Below are 5,534 nucleotides of genomic sequence, written 5' to 3'. Positions count from 1 at the left end.
ACAAGTGTTTCAGTTGTATTAATGGTACTCTGTTATTTTATGGTCTTTTGTTTCTCCTTCTGTTTTATTCATTGGTATCTTTAACTTCCGCTGTACAAAGACATGCTTAGTCTGCTTTTTTTAGACTTGTCTGCAAGGTGAAATAAGTAGAATAGTTAGCGTTAAACATCCCTGAATGTCGGTTCATTCTTTCATAAGTCGTTAAGTGTTTTAACAATAAAGAAACAGCGTTCTTGACGAACTTTCAAATTCTTTGTACTTTTCATGTCATTTAAACGACATTAACATGTCTTTTTGACAATATAAGGTCATAAATCTTAGCTGATGTGGTTTTTAATCATTACATCCTACGATATTCCCTTGCAATTAAACAGTTTCCTTGGTTTTTACGTTGACGTAGACTACACCCCTACCTAATTTCTGAATTTAAGACCTTGATGCCAACCATATCACAGGGAAAATGTAGATTTTTTCCCTAATAATCCATCTATCTTACAAACAAATACAATATGTATGTCAGGCCACAAAGTTACCCTTGTCAAAGGTGTTAAAATAAAAATCGTAGGTAATACTTCATTGTGACATCGTGACGAATATGCCGAGGGCATAATCATACTTCTAACGTAAAAGTACTTCCTTGTTCACCAGCCATATAAATATGACCAAAACAAACTCCCTATATAAATACATCGCAAGCTTTCTATAACATTGATGACAAAACTAGTACAAAATGCAGTTTTTAAAATTCAACACTTACATTGTCTTCTTGACTTATTTTATTGTTCATGCTCGGACCATGAGTTTACAGACCAGTGGTCTCCGTACCGCCAGGAAGTCAAAACGTCAGATAGAAGCCAATTTCTGTCAGGCGATATTGTGTAATCATGGGGTCTGTGATCCTAAAGCGATCACGTCTACGTGTAAATGTTACGATGGTTGGACTGGATTATTTTGCAACGAGAGATGTAGAAAAAAATGTGGAGCCCATGGAAAATGTTCACTGTTTGCAAACATGAGAGAAAGAAGAGAATTCTGTAAATGTGACAATGGTTTCAGTGGAGAATATTGTGACAAGACTGTTGACTCAGTAAATGTTCTTTCACAGCAAGAATCAATGGCTTTCAGACATATTAGTAGTGTAGTATACCGTCAACACCCGGAAAATAACACAGTTTATGACGAGAAAGTTTGTTTCCCTGGCTTTGTTTGTTCCCATGGTATCTGTATAAAAAAGCATAATAATGAAGGATCATTAACTGTACATTGTCAATGTGAACAAGACTGGATTGGAACTTTTTGTCACGTTCGATGTAGTCGTAAATGTAAAAATCGTGGACGGTGCTACAAAGAACGTCTTGATGGAAACGAATTTTGTATTTGTCCGTTTAATTATAGAGGTCGCTTTTGTGAAATAAGAAAGTCAGACTCTAGAGCTTTCAGAATTGAAGGTTGATATATATTTACATATGTGACAGCGAACGATTGAAATCCTTCTAGAATTCCAGTAGTGAATTATAAGAATTGAGATTTTACGGGTCTTTGTGAAATCAGGTTTGATAAGTACACGTTTTAGCTGTATATTTATTTATTGTATTACTTGCATAATATTTAATCTAAAATAAATATTACCAAAAGTTATAAAGTAAAAGACTTATTAAACTAGTTTTCTTCTTTTTATGACAATATATAGAATTGAGAATAAATTGATTGGCTGTCATGAAAACATGTAATAAATATCAAGAACATATTTGAATTATGAAATTTATATGTTCATGATCTAGGCTCATTAATTCTGCGGTGTTACAGCAGTAATACATTTGATTGAAAAATTGGTGGAAAACATGAAGTTATTAATTACATTTATGTATATGCGTGTATTCCTCATTTTCAAAAAGTTTATAGAGTATGATATTCAAATTCCAGCCTGTAAGACTCTCTTATCCCTTTCTAGTTTATATAAAAGCTCCTTAAGATGAAATTAGTTCTTCGAAAGATAATCGGACGACATCATGACATTCAATGTCAAATGGTCACCCAACTTGTTATTGTGACTTTTACAATATCATAGCTATGTATCGGATCAATGGTATGGATCCCGGATCATGACATATCATCAAATACGTCGTATTACCAGATATTTATTAATGAACACATCGAAGGGTGCCACTTTTGAAGCATCAACTACTTACCCATCCGCAGCTTCTAAACTTATTTCTAGTTTTGAGTAAGACTGGTATTTCACATTTTGTAATGATTTATGCAATGTTTTGAGGAATATATTTAGTATTCTAAACTTACATTTTCTTCAGCACAGGTGATGTTTGTCTTAAAATTTTGAGTTTTGGATTATACCACAGGCGCTTGGGACATGGACGCCTTTTTTATTGTGTTTATTTTATTTTAGTACATATTCTTGAAGAATATAGGGGCAGGATGTATAACAACTGTAAGTGTAAAATGGTATGGATAAGAGCAATAACACATTTAGTGAGTGAGCATAAGTTAAAATATAAAAGCATATTTACTTGAAAAAATAAACACAAAAAAAAAGAAAGGAAAAAAAGGGACCCATAACCCAAAAGCCTGTTGTTTATACCTTCTCCTTTTGATCTTTTGCTTATATCGTCCCATTTTGATCTTTGGTTTATACTTCATCTTTAAGATTATTTTCTTATCGTCTCAGTGAAATACTTGAACATGTTAATGATCTGTCGTTTGTATGAAATATTTTCACACAGACTAGCTATGCATTACCTTAGTGGAAAAAATAAATAAATTACCATCTTTAAACTTAATACGTATTTCGTGAATGCAACCTTCATTTAAGCATATGAAATAAATTTAACACGTGTTTTTTGTCTTGATATCTAAGCATTTTACATGTGACGTGTTTATTAAGAACAAACACAGTTTTATTTGTTGAAGTTTTGCACGAATTTAGTTCGATAATTAGTTAAAAAGATAGAAAAGACAACAAGAATGTGTACTTATTGGGAAAAAACTGCAATTTGCTTGCTGTACGTATGGTATAAGATAAGTTTAAAACATTATATGATGAATTTATTAAACTCAGGTATCAATTGTACATAATATGTACACGGAAATAGTTTCATTTTTTTTTCGCCACCGATAGGATATCGCTGCCACATGAAAGGATATCGCTACCACATGAAAGGGTATCGTAGCCATAAGGTATGTTTCGTTGCTTATGGATTATCAATCCCTCAGAATACTATCCGTCCAATAACCAGTCGTATTAAAGGGATTTAAATGATACAATAAGTTGATAATTTTGCCTAACATTATATTAATTGCGCTTAAGACAAGGTTGCAAAAAAGGCAATAGTTTTCTTTAACTTTGGCAGTTATTTATTGGCCTATTTGGTTTACAGCTTTTAAAGGTTCCATATTTCTTATCTTTCAAACTTTTGGTGACGAGCGTACCTGATAAACATGCGTTCGGCATGATTGGTTTATTATATCATGGAACCACTAGAGAATCTACGACATTGTTGAAATAAAGAAACCCACTGGATCTTGACTTCCCCAGCTCACCCAAAAGGACCAAACGCCATGTAAAATAATATGTTTTTAATTTTTCTTTTACCAGTTAAATTCTGAATTGAAAGCGATAATTTGGAATCCGTTTAAAGGCTTAGATTAATTTAATTTTCTGTGTATTTTTTTTTACATAGGAAGTATATTCAAAAAGGATTACAACTTAAAAGCGTTTAAAGGTTATAAAAAACCAGACCCTGTGACCGCAGCTGAAGAAAATGAAACACCTGTTACGTCAAGTTTAATGAAGACAAATCGGAGTGATAATCTGACATATGGGATGTAAAAACTATTTGAAAATCTTATGTTCCCGACACAAAGATAAACTGAGTAGATACAAGTAAAAAAAAACGAAGTATGGCAATCGTTCATCATGTGATGTTCATATTGTCCATAACATTACGATACATATTGTTTTCTTTTGAAATACATTTTTCACATTATAGAAATTGAAAAACTAACCACAGACACACAAAAACAATGCTGAAATATAATTGGTCAGATATATCTGTAAACATTTTATAAATAAGTTTTGCTTCCTTATTAAAAAACAATGATTTTTTTACGTTGTACAGTGCTTATATGAGTACAAGTGACACCGTTTTGTAATGATTGTTATCCTGAAAACTAGCAATTTTGAAGGATAACAACATCTTATTTCGAAAAAAATAAGAAAAAAATATGATAAATAATCTCAATGGTCGACGTGATAAATTATACATGACTTTCTTGTATGCCAATGACTAGGTAGCTTCCGTAATTCACTTTTATGGAGAAATTGTTCTTATATTTTCCAACAAGTATAGTTTTAATCAATTATAGGATTAATATTTAATACAAATCACGTAAGGAAAAAAAACCAAGTAAACACACTGTAACTATAAAAAAACTACATGCACTAAAATTACTAGATTATCATGAGTAATATTTATGTAAGTCCATACAGAAGTAGAGGTACTATAAAAGTACCGCCAAGTAGTGAGAGAGATAGAGACTAGAAGAGTACTAATAAATAGAGGATAGAAAAGCATCAAACAGAAAGAGAAAAGAAAAGTACAAAGGAGAAAGAGATTAGAAAAGTGCAAACAGAGAGATTTAAAAGTTCAAAACGGCCAGCATGGTCATATACTAGAAAAGTACCAATAGAAAAAGAAACTAGAAAAGTACCAAAAAAGAGAGATGGAGACGAAAAGTACTAAGCAGAGAGCGACTACACAAGTACCCTTATGTTTTTCCTTGACTATATTTCTTAACATAAATAAACCCATGGTTGATATATATTATGCTTTATACTGCACTCGTTCTATTTGAGCAGTCAAAATGCGTTGACTGTATATTTCTATGTCATATACAGTCACTGACCCGATATCACTTTTCCTCATGAATATTTAAATAGAAGTTGCCGAAACTATATTTAATTATTCATACGACCTCTTCAACCTGTTCTTGTTTCCAATGTATACAATGAAGCGTGGAACGACCCAAACTTATTTCTTTTACAATTTTTGGAAAACATATTTCACTTGTTAATATTTTTTGTTTGAAACCAAAAAAATCATTATGTTTTATGCTTATTGTTGATATTTTATTCCATACTCAAACGAATTCGTTCACCATCGATTGCGGGTTTCAACAGGTAATGTACATTTCATTGCGTTGTCTATTTCTCCGCCTGATACCGGTATGAGGCCTTTTTAAAGGGGGATTTTTCCCAATATTTAAATCAAATAAATAACATTTACACATTTAACAACTATTGAAAATGTTTTTTTTCTAGATTGCAGTATAAAGACAATAATAGTGCATTGACTTGACATATCAACGATATAAGGATTCGGCCCGAAACGGGGAAAAAGCTCGGCAGAGCCTCGCATTTCCCCGTTTCTAAGCCTCATCCTTATATCGTTGATATGTCAAGTCAATGCACTATTATTGTCTATATACAGGGCAATCATAATTATCATGCGAAATCTATC

This window comes from Mytilus californianus, unplaced genomic scaffold (assembly GCF_021869535.1).
Source record: "Mytilus californianus isolate M0D057914Y unplaced genomic scaffold, xbMytCali1.0.p SCAF_1, whole genome shotgun sequence".
NCBI classification, from domain to species: Eukaryota; Metazoa; Mollusca; class Bivalvia; order Mytilida; family Mytilidae; genus Mytilus; species Mytilus californianus.
This window is presented reverse-complemented; position numbering follows the sequence as displayed.